Source organism: Petromyzon marinus, chromosome 10, assembly GCF_048934315.1.
Source record: "Petromyzon marinus isolate PM22_M1 ecotype Great Lakes invasive population chromosome 10, UKy_Petmar_22M1.pri1.0, whole genome shotgun sequence".
Lineage (NCBI taxonomy): Eukaryota > Metazoa > Chordata > Hyperoartia > Petromyzontiformes > Petromyzontidae > Petromyzon > Petromyzon marinus.
The window spans coordinates 15,099,944-15,120,791 of record NC_133676.1 but is presented as its reverse complement, the minus strand read 5'-3'; the positions used below and the strand labels follow the sequence as shown (position 1 = coordinate 15,120,791).

The 20,848-nt window shown below is 41.1% G+C and overlaps 1 protein-coding gene across 4 annotated transcripts in view; it reads left to right on the top strand.

Annotated features, from left to right (window-relative positions):
• LOC116940843 (protein PALS2-like) overlaps positions 1-20,848 on the top strand; it is a 226,327-nt gene that overhangs the window by 103,041 nt on the left and 102,438 nt on the right. The window lies entirely within an intron of this gene.

Genomic DNA, 20,848 nt, shown 5'->3' with positions numbered 1-20,848 from the left:
ATTGGATTGGAAGGTCAATACTGCATATTGTGGGATATGAGAGGAATTGATCTTATATTCTGGATTGTTGCCAAAAAAAGCTACTGGAATGCGTGGTTCAACATATAAACATGGACCAGTGCCAAAATGGTAGCAGGGGATGATTATATTTTTTTACGTATATTTATTTTTCAACTGAATAACTAGAAATAATAGCACAATTAAGCTCGAGGAGCATCTTTGAGATGCTCGGTCACAATGTTTAAAACTGATCAAAACGAAGAGAACTTATGAAAAAAAGACATCGCAACGTGTGTATGGATCTTAATAAAGAATCACCGTAATCCTACATATGAGAATGACTCACACTCATTAGTTCTCTACCTTTGACAATTCACGGGGGGGGGGGGGGGTTAATGCGTTCCCATAACGAGCTTGCTATTAAATCTTGAATTAAAGCTTTCGTGTCTGTAGGAATTCATATTCGTTGGGCCTTTCAGTAAAGTCGCGTAGATAAGTTCACAGATGAACGCTTGTGTTGCGATCGAAGCGTCGTAGTTTTCTACGTGACTTTCATCGAAAGACCCAAAGCATACGAGCTTGCTATTTTTTGTTGTTGGTACTGCTGAGGCGCAGACGACGACAATGCATTTACGATTTATTTACAAGCCCCATTGTGGAGCGCAGCAACGATAACAGGAGCACGAGAAGATGCGGACTCGCTATTCCAGGATGACGGCTGTCGCTGCACTCCCTTGATGGCCATCTGGAGATACCCGAAACGGAACGTTCCGATTGGGCATTATAAATAGCCATTTGTTGTACCTCGCAATTGAGCCCGCATGCACACTGCGTGATGCAGGACAGGTTGAGTTTTAATGTGGGCTGCTTGAAATTGACTGGATGTCAAAACGCGTGAGCAGATCTGCAGCAGTGCCTGCCAGACTATGGGTCTACTGATTGATATACCGTGAAGCTACAGGAAGCTGCAAGACATATTGGTTGCGAGATGTTCACTACCTCGCCTCGTATACACGAGGTCGTGGGTTCAATCCCAGCTCTGATGCCTACTGTATATTTGGAGTTTGCATGTCTTTCCCCGGGGTTGCGTGGATTTTTCTCCGGGTCCTCCGGTTTTTCCCTCCACATGGAGAATCAACGTGCGTTTAGAATATTCGGCTGCTATAAATGTCCACGTTGATAAGCCACTTCATTGAGCTATCATTTGTGGCCAGGTCGCTTCTGAAAAGAGCTGTATAGCTCAAGGGGCCTTACCTGGTAAATAAAAAATAGTTTAGTTTTAGTATAGGTTGGAAGCTCCTATTTTAAATATTTGTCGAATGCATTGTGAAGCGTTTTTTTGGTTGTTGGAGGAAATCCGAGAACCAGATCAAGCAGTGTGTGTCTCGGTTACATATTTACTTTAGAATAAGCAGAACCATCAGTTTTGTACATTATCTCATTTACCATGCAACAGTGGGACGATACTTTAAATGTAGTTAAATACCTTTGCGGCATTTAGAAATGAAAATAAAACCATTCCGTTTTATATAAATAACTCCTAGAACAAGACAATGCAGACCTTAACATGTAATTCAGAGTCAATCTGCTCAATTGGATACTATAGTTTTGGCATCCTTCGCACACAAGATGTACAACTCACGCACACACACACACATTTCATATTCTCTCTCGTGGTAAATTATGTACAGTATTTGTCTGAGCTGTACTGCATTAAAGAGGCTGTGCCCTGAGCTGGCTAAGATGTGGAAGATATGCATATGTACCTCTATCCCATTGACAACAAATGAGTACATCTCCTTATGCATGGATATATTTATTTCTCTGAGGAAAAAAAAATTGCAGCCTATTTGGCAAATGAATACTTTTAAAACCGTAACGGAGTTTCGTGTGCATAAAAAAAAACGGTTCCTCGGTGCTTGGTGCATATGAGGTTCACGTTAAACACTAAATATTCCTGATTTTAGTTTTGACATAATCTATGCACTTGCAGTGTTACCACTACTGATTGCCCTCATGTGTGCAATTCCACTTTTGTTTTTATGGGCATTTAAAATAGTTTTGACCAGGAAAAAGCTTCCCAAGAGTCAGTGTTTTTGCCTCTCATGTATTTATTATTTTAATTTTATCACAATCCATATTCCACAGAGTTTTTGTTTTGTATTACTGCTTTTAGCATTGGCTGATGGAGAGGGGGGAGAGGGAAATTTAAATGCCCTTAATTTTTATTCATATATGTGCGCACTAAACACTTCATCTGCAGTTCAAATATTTGATGCAAAAATCCTGGCACTTTTGTCATGCTGGGAATAAATTAATCACAGATGTCTGTGTCGAAGCTTAGCAATGCGAGCCTTATCTTACAAATGGGGGAATAGTCTTATTTTTTTTATTTAAAGCTTTCGTGACTGCAGGGATTCATATTCTTGGTTCTTTCGGTAAAGTCACGTAAAAGGGAAACAATAAAATAATTTTAAAAAGATATTGTTTGATATTTTTATTATTTTATTGTTTCCCTTCTACGTGACTTTCCCGAAAGAACCAAGAATATGATTAGTCTTATGTTGCATGACTTGAATACTGTAAGAAATGCCCTGACCCATGTCTCATTAAGGGGCCCTAGTTTTGCTCAGTAAGCCCAAGGCAGCCCTGCTGAATTACAATAATCCGTAGAGCCTTTTTTGTGCCCAGAGTTAGAATGATGTCTGATTAAGGCATCAAGCATTTGTAATCCCTTTCACTGCACACCGACCTCCCCACAATGTCCTTCCCCCGAACCTCCGATTAGCATGGTTGGCTGCGTATGGTGCGAAAGAAGTTCAACATACATACATACAGATAGATTTTTGTATCACCACACATCTCCCCACAACCACACATTCTCTCACAACCACACATCCCATCACAACCACACATCACTTCACAACCACACATCCCATCACAACCACACATCTCCAGAATTTGGTTACTTTACCAAACTAGTTTTACTTTACAACATCGTGACATTCACATGATAAACCATATATATGTTCATGTTTTCATTATAAGACGTTTAAAAAGACTCAGCAAATAAACCTCAGCTTACATAAGTTGCGTGCAATACTTAAAGTTAATGTTACAATGTCCCTGATTTAAATTTGTAAAATAAAGATACACATACTCTTCCACTGTTTTTACTTTTCCAGAGGTGCGGATTATAACCATCTTATCCTCACAATGTGCCAGTTTAGTGACAGATGCGATAACGGCCAGGCTATTCAGCCATCCTCTCGGAAAGGTTCAGATGTATGATAAGATAAGGCGCCGATGCACGATAGCATACGGTTGTAGCTTATATTGGAAGCCCCCTAGACATGACATACACTGGATAGCGAATGAGGCAGAGGATTGGAATTTTGGCCGGCTGCATCGGAGCAGTGGTTCAATGGTGAAAATGTGTGTGGTGCTTCAGTGGTGGATGCCTTAGAGCGATCGTGCACAATGGCAAAGAGGTAGTGTAGTGGTTAAAACGATGCTATATGAGAGCTCACGGTCAATGACGAATATATGAACCAATACTGGACCTCCTCTAGGTCGACTCAGCCTTAAATTACTACCTGCGTGTAAACATCACCACCGGGTAGACAAAGGTGGCCAGGCATGGTGCTGGTCACCCAAATCGCTCATGCAATGTGTTGGTCTTCAATAGGTGCTTGCTCACAACGCTTCCCCCAAAAACCTGTGTGGGGATCTTTGTCTGATTCCTTTGAGAATCCATTCCCATCACGGCAACTGTCCCAAGCTCTCTCTCCTTGGAGAAGCACCCAGAGATAAAGGTCATACGCTGGGCCACCAGCCAAAACAACACACAGGCTACACTTATACTTACGAATGGACAAGGGCTCTCACGAGATTTACAGGTTCTGTTCAACTTTTTGGGGGTTCGTGAATCTCAGCAAAATAGATAGACTGCACATGGTTAATGAATGCTTGGTTACTACTGCCGTTGACAAGAGGAAGCCAAGTTTATTTCAAAGGCAAGTAGTCGGTGTGAGGTGTGCACTTTGAAAATAGGTCAAAGTCAAACCATCCTTGCCCAAATGAGCAATGGGGTGCCACTCCTCTCCATGAGCTACACGAACTGTTGCTTCCCATTGTAGGGTGTTAGTTTCTCTACAGCTCATTAATTGCTGACGTACCACAGAGTGGTGGTTATTTGATCACTCCTAGAGAGATCGTCGGCTGAGTCAACCCCTAATTATGATTGGAACTTGCATTTCTCTAATGGTGAGTAAAACATCTTCTTTGGTTCTTTCGGTAAAGTCACGTAGAATGAGAATAAAATAATAAATTGATAAAATAAAATAACACAATAATATTCTCACGACGTTTCGGCCACAACACAAGGCCGCTTGTGTTGTGGCCGAAACGTCGTGTGTTGTGGCCGAAACGTCGTGAGAATATTATTGTGTTATTTTATTTTATCAATTTATTATTTTATTCTCATTCTACGTGACTTTACCGAAAGAACCAAAGAAGATGAATCCTTGCAGTCACCAAAGCTTTAAATCGGTGAGTAAAACACTTTCAACTGCAGTGCCACGGACCAAATTATTTTAAAAGTTGGCGAATAATTGCCCAATACACTTCTGTAGATACAGGATATTTCAGGCTGGATGTTAAGAGTAAATATGAGCATATTAAATGCTGAGACCCTTAGAAGACGACCATTATTGCATGGCAATATGAGAATGTATTATGTTAGCTGTGTCTTGGGAGGTGCATCCAATTAATAAATAATAAAATTAGTAAATGTGCCAATTAATAAAGTAATCTAATCCAAAACGGTGAAACATGTCAAACATTTGTAGCATGACTAATGCATATCAACATTATTTTGTATTCCTCTGAGCTATTTTATGGGCTGTTTCGTATGTTCTGAGCAGTGATGTACATTGATAGCCATGCCTCTAACATTCTGCAAATGTGGCTCCATTTCCATTCTTGGATGAGACACGCTGCCGGATGATTGATCACAATATTCCGGGTTCGAATGTGGCAGTAGAAAAAATAAACTAATATATTTTTTCATCATGTTTTTTTATCCAGGCATTATTTTTGTTAGTCTGGCAATATATCGTATGGTAAATGCAGTGAGATTTATAGGAGATAACCAATCTCAATGTGCTGGGTTTAATATATCCTTCTGTTATTACAGGGTATATACATTGATATAGCCTGTGTTTGTACACATCAACCTCTTGTGTATTGTATTCTATACTAGTCATAACAGGTGCTGGCTATCACCAGCAAGCTAACCAAGTTAATAAAGAGAGTCCTTGTGAGTGTGTATGATGGGGAGCAGTAGTATAGTGGTCAGCGTGCTGCGCTACGGACCCGAGATCTAATCCCTCTCACGAACAGTCCTGGGTCTCCACGAGTTCGGTTTAGCCTCAAATGAGGACCTTGGTGCGATGTGTAAACATCGCCACTAGGGAGACAAACACTGCTAGGCGTAGTGCTAATAACACACCCCTTGTGTGTCAAGGTGGCCTTCACAGGTGCTCACTAACAGCACTTGCCCCAACAGTCTGTTAAGGCTATGTGAGGGATCTTTGTCTTGGTGTGTGTTAGGGACCTACTTTTATTTTCCGGGTCAATTATTTTATGGGAGAAGTCGTATTTTCATCATGCATTTCGTATAATAGGCTATTAAGTATCACAAATTTAGTCAGCTAACTGGAGTTATCATTAACGTCATATTGAATGTAATTAAGAAACCATTTATGGGGCCTGAAAATAGACAATTATGGGTAAATTTCTGTTAAATTTAGTGTCTCTTTATGGCTTTATGCTCATAACTCAAACTTCCCAAAAAAAGCGATATTTGATCTGAAATGGTTCTAATTTAAGGAATTGATTATGCAGTTGAGTAAAATAATAAATCCATAAGGTTAATAATGTTCACTTAAAAAAATACCTTATCCTAATGGGCAACCTAAATGAAATTTCGCTGATAAATAAAACAAAGTCCCAATTTATTTATTACATTGTTATGCAGTATACATCATAAATTACGTGAGATTGGAAATCTGCAAACTGCTAAACATTGGAGTTAAACACAAGCTTATAATTAACAGGCTTAAATTATCTTTCCTTCGTAATTACCGCATCCCAGATCTTCCTCTTAAACGAGAAAGCTAATTACGTGGTGAAAAGGAAGTATTAAGACCTCCCCAAGTCGCTTCTACCTCTCACGATCCTGTAACGTAACAAAACATCACGTGAGCTGAATTCATGACTCAATCTCCACATTGGACATAATCTTGGACGCATTCCATTTCTTGACTGCCACCCAATTATTATCTTTCACCATCATCTGCCATAATCACTTTTCGCGATGTGTCCTGCCTATAACCACTTACTCTTCTTCTTACTAGTTTTAACCATGTCATTACCCCGTGTATGTTCTCTAATACAGTGCATGCGCTGTCCCTCTTTATGTCTCCCGAGGTAAATTACAAGCTTGCATCTCTCCACGGTTCTTTGCACAATTTTTTTCCGTTTTTATTAAATATATTTTAAAATATAAATACGCTAATATAAAAGGGAATCAGAAAAAAAAATAATTTTCACTCCTTTGTGATGACGATACTGGATGAAGGCTTCCCATGCTTTTCGGTCAGGTAGCTTGTTTTACCAGACTTCATCAGACGCGGTCAGTGCAGGTTTGGGGGTGAGGATTTTTCCTGGATTTTCTGTTTGCACAGTCACACATAGTCACTTTAAGATGTTTTCTTGTTCATGTTTTTGTTTTTTGTTTGTTGCGGTTGCACCCGATTCAAGAGCCGAATGGCTCACAGGGCTATACCAAATCAATGGAACTGAACTGAACTGAAGTAAAATGAAGGTCTCATTTAAAAATGTTGTTTGGCATCGGCCTACTCATGAACGTCAGCATATTTAAAAGGAGACCATTCCTTCTTTTCTGCCATTGCTGCTGTCTGAGATCCCAGTGCTCATCATTTGTTTGTCCATATTGAATTCCAAACACGCTTCTTTTCTATGCACCGTGCAATCATTTTGATTAACCTCTCTCTCGCTCTCTGTCTTCCTGCCGTACACACATCATGTTGATGTTTGTTTTACTTTCACCTCATCCTCATTACGGATTTCCATTTTATAGCTCCGCACCATCTGGGTATACATTATGCATTTTGGCACTGGATAAAAACAAACTGCATCATTAACCGAACCCGTAATTCTATTATTTCTGAACCTGAGAAAGTGAGGGAATTTGCTATTCTCCTTGAGCTCCCCCAATTCCCACAGGGCAGATGTTTTTTTTCGCATTTATGGCTAAGCACAGATGTGGTGACACAGAATGTAGGAATTGCCAATAAATGAATGCATTGTGAAGTTGTGTTCTCTGTGGTTAATGGAGCTCACGTGTACGAGTTGTGCACAAAGTTTAAATTGCAAGGGAGGCCAGGGTTTCATTTATTCACATGGGGCTTGTTTGCTATCCACCTCAGGTTTGTATTGTTCCCTAGAATGCCATTATGATGCACGAAAGTAATGCGATGGCCAGGGTTATCGAATTTCTTTTGTGATAAGGAAAATCAAAGTGTCTTTGCTGCTCAGATAAGTCTGCAGTGGTGTTCATATTTGTTGGTGGCCCTGATACAGTGGGGGGGGGGGGGGGGGGAAATTCTACATTCTTCAGGCAGGGGAAGTCTATCTGGATGACGTAAGATTTTAACTTCCCACAAAACTGTTCAAATTTTTGTGGATATCAAAGGGGTGATGAGCTTAGTCCAACCTCTGACCAAAATTTGAACGTGCAACCTTCCGATTGCAATTCGAATGCAGCAACCTTAGCGAATGACGAGAAAACTCATCCAAACAAGGAACGTGTGGTCTGGAAACAAATAGATATAACAACACGCAAAGGCATGCTGCTTACATACGGCAAAAAAGGCACGACTCCTATCGGGCATTGCGTACGTGTCATGTGACCCCCACATTGCACGTACAATGCAGTCTGCCTTGTCTAGAAAGCCGACTCAAACAAGAGCTCCCTTCTGAGTTGGTGGTCCCGACAAGCTGAGAGCGCTGCCCATGCAATGTGGTGGTCACATGATATTCACACAGGGCAAGATGGGAGTCATAACCTCCTTCTGTTTGCCAGGGGCACACCGATGCGTGTTGTTATGTCTACATCTGATTGAAATTTAAACACTCCAATTACAGCGCCACCCATCCAGATCACTCACTCGCGTGTTCCTCACACCTATATCGTGATCTTTGGATGCACAATCTCATTTTTTAAAAAATGTGCACTATTACAATCCATTCCACTCATATCATTGCCAAGTTTCATTTTAATTCGAGAGGCAGTTTAACTATCACGGCATATTTTAAAATGTTTTGCATGTTTCATCTGAAAAGGAAATATTTCATTACCCACATCCTTGGCTGAAGCTACACATTTCATTGTTATTAAATCCTAAGGCGTCCTTCAAGTCCATGTGTAAGAGAGGCATTCTAAAAGATTACTGCTGTGATAGCTGGCCACATTGCCTTGCTGGGCCTAATCTTTCTTTCTATTGCCTAGGAAGTGTTGAACTGATAATAGTAAAAGTGCAGGTGCCGTGGGGTAGGAGAGATCGGAACCAGTGTAATTGTGAGCACTGTGAGCATGAGACAAGACAGTAATGAAAGGGTATTGAGGGATCTTGAATGTTGTTGATTTGAAGGCTGCGTAAAACTTAGTTTCTGTGAGATTAGCATTCTAGTCGCATCTTGGTCTCGGCACTGTTTAGTTAAATGGATATTTTCTCTAATGAAAGTTTGGTGTTTGGAAATTTGCATTTGTGTGTTAAATCTATGCTTTTGAAAATCTAGAATGAAAACTCATTTATTTTGGACTCCTTTTTGTCTTTAGTTTGTTGTCCTTCCCCCGCAACTGAGATGAGCATGGTTGGCTACATACGGTGAGAAAATAAGTTTACCATACACATACAATATTATTCATCCTTTCTTTAGCCCGTAAAACCTTGCTGAGTGGCGGGATACCTTTAAGAATGGTACTGCATTGATGTGAGGATTGTGGATGTGGAAAGGAATTGGAATACCTGTGGAAAATCATGCACGAGAGGGTAACATTCAAACACCCTGGGTCAATCACCCACTTTCTACACTGCCATTTGCTGACCACCTTGTTTATCGGGAGTCTCACACGTGTGGTGATTGCTGCTTGACCTGCAAACCCTACCAACAACAAACTGTTGGACCAGATTCATGAGCAACTACACTTGTAAATTAAAATATTTGATATGTGTGGTTGTGTGTGGATGTGTTTGTATGGCCTGCTATATGTATATAAAACATGCTAAAATTGCGTATTGGTCACGATGTAATGTTCATGCATTCGCATGCAACACACCGTGGGAAATAACATGTGTAATACTGTGTAATGGAAAACAACGCCACGTATTTTTTTTTAACTTACAGCTTAAACACAACTTGTACACCCATGTTTCCGTCATTTTATTTCTCAATGAAAATGTGCAAGCATGGGTTGCCAGGGGACATTGATCGGGTGATATTGAATTCCGTTACATTGTCCTGTGCACACGCAAAGGCAGCACATGTTTGAAGTGCGATATCATTGATACGTGGTATGCTGCCCTGGTGCAACGGCGAGCACGCTGGACTTAACAATGCAAACCGCCACTTCTTTCAAATGTTTCTTGCCGTTGGCTTTCACACCTGATGACGACCGTTTGTGTTATGGTCGAAACGTCGTGAGAATTTTTAATTGTTATATATATATTTTATTATTTTATTGTTTACCTTCAACGTGACTTTACCGAAAGAGCTAAGAATATGAATTACTGCAGTCACGAAAGCTTTAAGTCAAAATTTAATGCACAGGTTTTCTCCACACCCAGCAGTTGTAGCAACGGCGCAAGTTTCATAAATCCCCTTCCTTTGTCCTCCCAGGAGGAGTGTGAACACCACGGTGCACCGATGACGGGTCGCATGTTGTGGGGTAAAGTGTGGGTAGTGTACTCCCACCTCTTAACGACTCAGGGTTGAAGAGGAGTCCACGTGGCCTGCAGAGGGCCTCTTTTGAGCCTCCTCCGCAGGAGGCCCTAGCGCCGGCAATAGCTTTTATTGAGTTTCACAGTGCAGCATTTCTTTGAAGTTTTTTTTTTATCCTTAATTAGTTAAATACAATATTCATCGTGCGAAATGTTAGGGTAGTTGAAAAAAACGTCTTCTATTTAATATGACCACTGTCATTATTTTTGTTTCATCGAGAACATAATTTAGATCTACACATGTTTTTTTTACTTATTTTGTTAAGCAAATAACATTACTGTTTTGTTGTCAAATGTTGTATGTACAGTATTTAATACATGATCTATGTGACACTGCATGGACATGGCCAGCATTTTTTTGTCAATCCACTGCTGGATAAAGATATCCCCACGTTGTGCGGGTGTTGGGGGTTATTTGACCATGCTTCACTACTCCGTTCAGCGCTGGTTGGTGATGCTACGTGATCAATTAATTGAACGTGACAAGCAAGTCACAATATGTGTGGCACTGGAGTGTTATCCTTCCATATGCATGGGTTTCTTCAGGCACTCAGATTTCTGCAACATGCAACATTTCCCAATCAAGGAATTCGCCAAACATCCAAACCCAGGACCCTTTAAAAAAAATTCGCCCCGCAGTAGTGGATAATTTCATCAATGAGGGCATATCTGGGTAAAGACTCTCAAATTATTTGTCAACTTATAATGGACTGTTCTTTATGCACAGGTGTTGTTTCTGGGTTTTGTTTTTCTTGAATTGGGTCCATGGCACAAACTGAAGTAAACTCGTGTGGTAATTAAGAATGGCGTGCGGGGACCATTGCACAAAGGAAATGAGACCGCGTGTGAATGAGGATGATCTATACGAGGCCCTAGAGCCAAGAGACACTTCAGAGCAGATTGGGTGACTTAAGTGGAGTTCACTGAATGTGTCCTAGCTACTGATTGAAGCAAATTACCATGTTAGGCCTTAACCAGTTGGCCATGGTTTAGCCTGTGAGAAACTGCATTCACCCTCCAGGTTAGAGCCCACTGCAGATGTAACTCGTTGGCTTGCAAAACAAGTACACAAACACAGGCACTAATGCCAAAATACAAAAATAAAATCTGTCGGTCGATAAAAAAGATTGATGTCAAGAAACAGGATAATGATGTGCTCCAGAAAAGGTCAGAGAAGTCACTGCTTAACTTGACTTGATCGTTTATAAGTGGCACATGAACTAGGTTGTTTATGCAACTCTGAGGCTGATGCAAGTCACAACTTTACAAAGAAAATATTAAAGAGCTATGATGGCTGACAATGTAGAGAGCCTTGCTGTATTGAACGCTTTATTTATCACATTAGACAAATCAATTGTATCATATCTAGTCCACTCTGTATATAGAGAGAGTATATATGTTCATACTAGATACAACACATACAATGCAGCTGTTTTCTTCTCAGTTGAGAATGGGATGACAGTCATCTCTGGTTTACAACCTTAACCCAGCAGAGGAAATACAACATTCCTCTGGTGGGGGAGAGTATTTCCAAAGGAAACCTGCTGTTGACATCCCCATTCATTAATACTCATTAATACCATGCACTAAATTGGACAATTTATTTGGCGATACCGCATTTGCAGTGGTACACAGGCCCGTCTAAGACAAATCAACGCATTCATCAATAACACTTTGGCCTTAAATGGAAAGTATACATAAATAGGCGGTGTATTGGTCAGTGGCCTTTTTCATAGCACTACAAGCGATGAAGAAAGCCTATAGGATGGTATTTTTCTGTACGTTTATTTAAATTGGCATCTGTATATGCATGAATGGGTGGTTACGTTCGCGCGTGGAGAGTAGTAGCCCAGCGGTTAGCGTGTCGCACGACGAATCCGACGACCTCAGTTCAATTCCCTCTCACTGCAAACACCAGTGACAATTATATTGTGTTGGGCCTCCCCGAGGTCGATTCAGCCTCATATTAGTATCTGGTGTGGTGTGTAAACATTACCACTGTGTGTGCTTGTCTGCATTCTGTTGCTTTCCATTTAAAGTAATTACAAAACATGGAATCGGGCCTTTTTAAAATCCTGAAATGTCTATTGTACCACCAAAAAGTGGTAAATCGATGGCCCAGAGTCTTTAGCTCAGACACACGAATAGACAAAAGCACATCATTCATGGCACAGGGGATAGAAGAGGTAGCAATAATAATTGTGGATAAAGAGTTGCTGGTAGGTAAGTACAGAATAAAACATGTGATAGTGAAGAGGCAAACATTCTTAATGGCAAACACACACCTTGATTAGCCCTGTTGTGAGCTGTAGTCGCCGATGGTTTGTTTGCATGCCCGCGTCTGCTGCGGGAAGGGAACATTGTATCAAGTGGTTTCCAGATAAATGCATGTCCCAATTGCTGGAGATTACTTGGCAGGCAATATTTTAAGGCGATTTGTGTTTAGGGGGCGTTATAATGGCCTGGAGAAGAGCCAGGCTAGTGCGAAATTTTAACAATGCATTTGACATTGGTGAAATTACGAGAGTGACTCATACAGCCATGCTCCATGGATCTTTCCATTATGGATAATTTCTTTAGCACCATCGATTCTATAGTACGTCTACCCACAGCCAAATCATCCTAAATGTGGCCAATCTTGTCAGATCTGGATAACTAAGTAGAGACAAGCCTGGTTAGTGCCTGGGAAGGAAACTGGCTGGGACTGATCAGGTGTTGGTCAGCTGGGTCTGCAAGGTGGCTATAGGGAGATGGCAGGAGAGCAATGCATAGAGTGTAACTGCGTGGAGCTTTCAGTACTGTCTTTTCGTATGCATGGCTATTCTCGAGGGACTCCAGTTTCTTCCCCCATGCAGTATCACTCATACAAAAATTGCCTAAACATCAGAAATGCATGGTGCTCCTAAAACAATTCTTCAGACTCGTTGATGCTTTCTTGAGAACAAAGGGAGTTGGTATTATGTATTCTTTATGTCATTCGACGTTATCAAAAGTAGCTTTGTTTTTATTATCTAAGCCACGATGCACTGTGTCAGAAGAGCTTACAATCAGAAGGTGGTCAGCTCAAATCCTAGTTGGTGGGTAATTCAGCAATCGTACCTCTGGTGTGAATTAAAATAATGAGTACCCCTTTGAAGGAAGACAATCGTGAAATGACGTTCAGATTATATAGAAATCCAAATTGTATCGTCTTGAAATGAAAGGGTATTCTGGTTGTGATCGTGATGATGCAGTAGCCAATTAACATTTTATTTTATTGAACTTTGCTTTGGAGTGCCACGGGCAGGATGGATGCATTGATCATCATTGATCATCACAGGTATATTTGCTTCGATGGAGTGGGCTCATCTCGGCATCAGTAGGTGCTTCACATATTGATTATTTATATGTATGGTCAAAAGGACCTGTAGCAAGGATAATAGCAACATACATTTCTAAGGGCATTGTCTTGGCTATAAATTGTTGTGTAGTCGTGTACTTAACTTGATGGATAGTGTCCGATTAATGTCCATCACGAGCACTGATTGGATAAGTCGTGTTACCTCTGGGACTGTTGCTTCATTAAAAACTTAAGCGAATGGACCAGGAATTGGAAACATCTCACGGAAGTGTACATTAATATGTTAATGGATATGGTTCCGATTATGAATAATTAAAAATATATTTCTGTCTTTTTGGAATTTGCTCATGTTGAAAATGATTGACAGGTCACTGAATATTAATGAATTTGTAATATATGCAGATGTGTTATTTGTGTTGCTTCGGCACGTAACATTAATTGCAATAACTTAATTAAGTGAAACTTGAAATATGTGATAATCCATATGTAAATTATCAGCTTTTGGCCTAGAGGCCTTTGGAATGAAATGTTTCATTGGAAATTATTCAAATGTGAAATTATCCTGCTGTTCACAGTAAATAGCTTTTGCTATATGAGCCAACAAATATTTGCCATTTTACTTTCAACGAATACATTTAAAAAAAAACATTTCACACTATCAATCATTGCAAGATAGCAATGTATATACTGTGTTGTGGATTGATTATTTAATATTTCAAATGTTTTTTTGTATGGGGTAATGCCTTCTATGCAGTGCACGTTTATAGAGCATAAGGTTTTGCAGTAAATAGCTAAAGGGGTTGTGTAAATAGTTTGTTTAGATGTTTTAATATCCATAGTAACACTTTCCGAACCATCTAGTGCAGATCACATTAGCCTGAGCCTATAAAGAGAACGCATTTGATTATGTGCAGCAGGATGGACGCGGTTTAAATGTGTTGGCATATGGAATTTCTCCACACTGAGCAACGGTGATGATTTGGACGTCTGTTTGCTATACAGTGGAGAGACACTTAGTACAACAGCATGAAATCACTGCAGGCTCGTGGCAGTGGTGCAACAGGAATCCTCTGCAGTGAAATTGCACGCGAATATGCGTGCTCATTTAGGGCCCCCCGGCCAAGTATTTACAAAGCCACATTCACCCACACACACACACTTCTTTAGAGCTGCTGTTTGTGTTTAGTTTGTTGTCCTTCCCCCGCCACCTCCAATGAGCACGGTTGGCTACGTACGGTGCAAAAGAAGCTCAACATGCATACATACAAGATAATAAGCACTGATTTAGCTAGCGCTGGCATCCCTGCATGCATTGCAGTGTTTTTGGTGTTACAGGATTAACAAGGATACATCGCTTGAAAACAGCACTTTCAGTTTATGGATATACATGGGGGGAAATACACAAAAACTATATTTACACATTTTTGTGTTCATGATTTGTATTTAGTTTTATTATTTCATTGAAATTCTGGTTTCAGTGTCTAACGGCACAAGACGCTAAACGCATTTGAAACTCCCGCAGCCAATTTGACAAGTATAGTTTCCCTACACTTCCATTACCACACGTGCTGTTAAAATCCACGACACCGTGTGCAAAGGTACATTTAACTCTGCGGACATCATAACACTTAAATGTTCATCTAGATTTACTTTTGTTGACAAAAAACACAATATCCTTATGATACATTATTAATATATCTAGATATCGTTCTTATCTTGCGTGTGTAAACACAGGATGTTGTCACAGGCTAATGGGTGGCATACTGGACTTGCAATCCAGAGGTTGCCGGTTTGATCTCCCTGCAGAGCAGTTGTAGCAGGCTGACGGAGCTTTTTATTTATTGGCCAAAACATTCCTTTATTTTTCAGCGGCTTGTTAGCAGTAGCCCACATTCTAGATTCTACCTGCAATTGCAGGGTGTATTTTTACACCACCGCCATTATTGGCAGTGATGACATCGTGAATAAATAAACAATAACGTGGTCGCATTTATATACAGATGCCTAAACAAACGCATCATTGTGTAATTGCATGTAGGCAATCTATACTCAATGTTGGTGGACGCTGCCATGGTGTGATGGTTAACGCACTGGACTTGCAATCCCGATGTCGCCGGTTGGAATGATGGGGCAAGTTTCTTAAATGCCTCCTTCCCCACCCCCCTTGCCTCTGTCCACCCAGCAGTGGGTACCCCACAAGTTAGTGGATTGGCAGGTCACGTGTGGTGGGGTAGAGTGTGTGGGTACTCACACCTCTCCCAAGACGTCTGGTCAGCGAGAAAGAGTAAGTCATTATCGAGAGGGGCTTTCCAGAACTCCCTTTTTTGCTTAGGCCCTTCTACTCGCAATACAGTGCAAGCAGTACTAACAGTACTTAGCAGGGCTGCACCTTCAGCCAGGCGGTGGTGGTAATGCATGTGCCTGTAATCCAGCACCGTGGAGGCAGCGAGAGTTGATCCTCATGGCGGTACCCCGGGGTAACCAAATAATACATTGTCAGTGGCGTGTTCTAATAGCAGTGCAATGTGGCACGTGTTTTATGCTGTAACTTATGCAACAACCTACATGTTCTGACTATTTTGTCTGTCATTGAAGCCCCTACAGACTGCTGCACTGCCCCTGATATTACAGTAACGCATACCACCTTCAAAGGGATACTTCTCTCCAATGGAACGACCACACATCCTACAAAGACTGTCCTAAGCAAGTCCCGGACCGATTTTTTTTTCTGGAAATTTCCAGTCAAATACAGTGTGCCAGACTTGGATGACGGTATTCTTAGCTCTTTCAGTAAAGTCACGTTAAAGGGAAATAATAAAATATATATAAAACAATAAAAAATAAAAACGTGACTTTACCGAAAGAGCTAAGAATATGAATTACTGCAGTCACAAAAGCTTTAAATCAAAATTTGGATGACGGTAGTTAGAACTTTTGTAAGGTTTTAAAAATGTATTTTCCTGTCAAGCAAGCCTTCTTAGTAGTGTCGTAAAGAAATTCAGTACATCGGTAGAACATCTGAAAGATCCATTTAAAACTCATTGCTTGCTGCAATGTTGCTCTCTGTCCCATGTCTCCCTCTCCCCACCAACCTCTCTACCCCTTTTCTAACCTCGTAGTCCCCCCCCCCCGCCGCCTGTTGTAAAGTATCTTGAGAACACTACCGAGAGACGTCCACCAAGGAGATGGTGCGATGAGGTCAGCTCGCGTGCAGGTGTTTTGTGGATTGTTACATTGCAAGACCGTGGCAGGTGATGGTGGCTTAGGGAGGCCTTCATCCAGCAGTGGATTGACTAAGGCTGATAATGATGGTGATACATTTCCAACGTTGTTGTTGTACAGTGCCTATTCTACCTCCCAGATTGGCTGCAATCTAGTAAATCAGATCCGAAGCAAGACTCTGTGTTCATAACTCTTCGATACCAAACACTTTTCCACGTCTTTGTATTTGTCCTGAAAATGCAGGTGAATAGGTACTTTTCGTTTTGCCACGTTCTAGTATTAATCCCCCGCGTGTTAAGCAAGCGGAGCATGGCCGTGTGCTTTAACACAAGCGTGAGATGCAACACTGAAGGGTTTAGCTCTATGTCCTTGGCAATGCATAGCCATAGGATGCAGAGACTGTGTTTAAGCAGCCATAAACAACGAACAGCCTTTAGTTGAGACGGGTTAGGCCCCAGCACTGTGCTTCCCACAGGGATGTGTGCATCTTCAAGATGCCGCAGCTGAGCGGATTGTAAAAGCTTTGGCAGTTGTTATGTACAGGTTATGAAAAAAATGAAGGCTTAGACATTACACATGTAGTGTAGAAATGCTATTACCATCGTTGTGTCTACATAATACTGGAAGGTAGGTGAAATAAAATAAAATTAAATTTTCATGAAAATATTCATTCAGGCGTGTCAATTATACCTTTTTGATTTGTATTATATTTTGTTTCCATTCACCGTAATCACTGGATTCAGCAGTGCTTGAAAAAAAAATGTACCCACTTAAACGTGTGAGTGCACGCACGTAATTTGCTATGACAAATGGATCTGAAAAACGGACACCGCTGAGCTGGAACACAGAAGCAGTGAGACGCATTCTTGAGATTACACTGAGAGAGAGGCAGGGGAACAGCGTGAAGTGGAGAGCATACGCAGGTTAAACACACAATATTGACTGTTGAGAAAAGTAAAATTTGTCTTTGGCAGAACGCACGTGGTGGCTAGCAGGCACGACCGCCTGTGTGCGAGAATAACTACAGAGTGGCGGACAAAGGAGGGAATGCGCCCAATAGGACGTTCACCTTGGAGATGGAGCAATGAGATCGGCCAGTGTACAACTGCCGGGTTGAATTGTTGCATCTGGAGCCACGAGGCATGGGGGAGGCTTTCATCCAGCCGTGGATTGCTCGTGGCTGATGACATGATGCATGTTGGATGCTATGTCCCCGTCTAAAACTGAGTTGACCCAGGGGTTCTGGCGTGGTGTGTTAACATCGGCGCCAGAGTAATGAAGGGTAGCCGGCCATGGCCCTGACCACACGAACTCCCCCGTGTGCCGTGCTGGTTTTAATGGGTGCTCAACAACAGCACTTGCTCCTCACGTATACAAGACGAAGCAAGGTATTTTTTGTGTGCGTGATTAATACGACCTGTGTCCATGGTCTCAAGAGAAAATTGGTGTATGGTATGTGTAAGTCGATATTCTCTGCATTATAGGATGCGCCCCCCCCCCTTATTTTGAAGTACAATTTGGGGGTGCGTCTTATAATCTGGTCCGCGTGTATGTGTGTGGTGGTTCAGTGGTTAGTGCGCTGCGCTACGAACGCGCTCACGGCCACCGCACCAGGTACTAATTTGAGGCTGAGTCGACCTAGGGGAGGCCCAGCACCAGTTCAGATAATTGGGCCTCCCCTAGGTCGACTCAGCCTCAAAATGAGTACCTGGTGCGGTGTGTGTAAACATCGCCACTAGGGAGGACAAAGGCGGCCGGGCTTGGTGCTGTCCACCCACCCCATCGTGTGCCATGGTGCCGGCCTCCATAGGTGCTGCTCGCTAACAGCACTCGGCCCCAACAGTCCGCTAAGGATGTCCGGGGTGTCTTTGCGTGCGTGTGTGAGAGAGCACAGTTGTATGACCTGTGTGGACACTGGACACAGGTTTGGGGCGCGTCTTATAATGCAGGTACAACGGCATAATAGGGCGACGAGGAAGCCTGAACAACTTTTGACAGGTTGGACGTGAGAAAGGTGGGGCTGGCAGAGGGGGTGGATGGGGAGAGGGAAAGGCGTGCGTGGAGGTTGTGTGCGTGTGGGATGAGAAGAGAGGAGGAAGATTCCCAACGATAGGACACAAATGAGGAGACAACCTTTGACAAGGCCGTGAAATCTTACCCTATCTTCTTTAGCGAACACCCTCAGCTGCCATAATGGCGATTGGTTATTCTCAAGCAATGGAAGTGTAGGTTGATTTGCTTGCATTGATTTATTTCCCGAAGAGAAGTATATTTCAATGTTTTCCGAAAGCAATGCGAATTTGTGTTAAATAAGTTGGGGGCATTGGTAATATGTGTATATATTAAAAAATATATATATATTTGGAGCAAATTTTGAGAAAAATTGGTTAAACATATGTTGAGAAATACAGTTGTTTACTGCGTTATTTGAACAAGTATTTGAGTGTTAGTACGTTTCATGTTGTATTTGTTTTTGATGTTATGTTTTATTTTTTGCATTTTGCCTATGTAATTAAAACATGCATTTGTACCTTGATGGTCTCTTTTTAGATACATTAATTTTGTATAATATATCATGCATCATTGTTACTAATTGACATATATAGAAACACATAATTGGGTGGCTGCTACAAAATCCTTTATCTTATTAAGCATCTGTAAAGTTTACTTTTACGGAACTAATTATTTTTTATAAGTGTCTTGCATGCTTGATTAATGGAACAAAACAACAATACGTAAAAATAAATCCAATCTATTTAGACCAAATCAATGAGCTGCCAAGCTTTACCCTATTATTGAACCAGAAAAAACGTATACATGTACAATAGAAATAGTGTATTCGACTGCCTCTTTTCCACAGTAACATATCGTATTTTGAGACTAACAAAACAGATGCAGGACATGAGAGAGAAGCCAAGTAAAGAAATATAATTACCTTTAAAATCCTAAATATTATTAGGGTTTTTACCATTTTTTTCTGGCAACAATTGGTGCGTACGCGTTTTGGTGTCATCTCTGGTGTGGACCAATCAGGTTCAAGGACAATGCATATATTATCAGTATATTTATTGTTTGCATTTTGACTGCAAGTATTGTGGTTAATGCAGACATGAATCCTTGTAAAAAATAGTTTCAGTTTTGTTGCCAGAAATAAGGGTAAAAACCCTATTATTATATTTTGGTACTGGCTAAGGAGGTCCAATGATGATTTAAAATCCTTTTTAATATTAATTGCAAATCTGAATTGCATTTGGTTGCTTGCTGGAGTAATCTTTTTTCAGTTCACTGTCAATTTAATTATGTTTTGCAACGAACTTTTCTGACTTGTATAACCCCCCCAAAAAACTGAATAGACGCGCTACTGGCCATGACTCAACCCAGCAGATTGAAGATCTTGTTTCCGCAGCTCCCACGCTGACTTGTATGGATCTCATCCCGTCACAGTAGGCAGTGTGAGAACATTATCACATAAACCCAAACAAGATATACTCGTCCCATATTTGTGAACACAAATGCTCCACCGAGACTGGTTGCCGAAGGGGATTCTAGAATGTCTTTGCCTTAGGCATAATGCCCCCTTAAACTTTCTGTGACGATTGCAAAAAAGCTCTCATTCAATATTGTGCCTGCAACTGCAGGGTTTATTTTTAAATAATCAGTGCCATTAATGGTAGTAATGGTATAGTGATTAAGTCAACAATCACATGAATGCATAAATATATATATTGATGCATAAATAAATGTATTCGTTCGTGATTGCGTTTATACTGTCCATACTAAATTATGGCGATGCTGCGATGGTTGTAACGGCTAACACATTAGACTTTGCAATGCAGAGGTCGCCGGTTTGATCTTCCAGCGTGATAGTTACAATGGGGGAAGTTTATTCAATTCCATTTCGGTCATCCTCACAACAGCTTCTGGCTAGCCGCTGCACTTCTGTGGCCGTCTGGAACGCTCTTCCTTCCGATATTAGGAAGCCACTGGAGCTGTCCACTTTGAAATCTAGGTTGAAAACGTATTTCTTTAGAACTGCTTTTCATGTTTAGTTCGTTGTCCTTCCCCGCATCTCCGATTAGCATGGTTGGCTACGTACGGTGCGAAACAAGTTCAACATGCATACATACAAAAGGTGTGAAGACCAAATGTAATATAATAATATTGTTAATAATTATTGTGTCCTTTACTGTTCTCACCC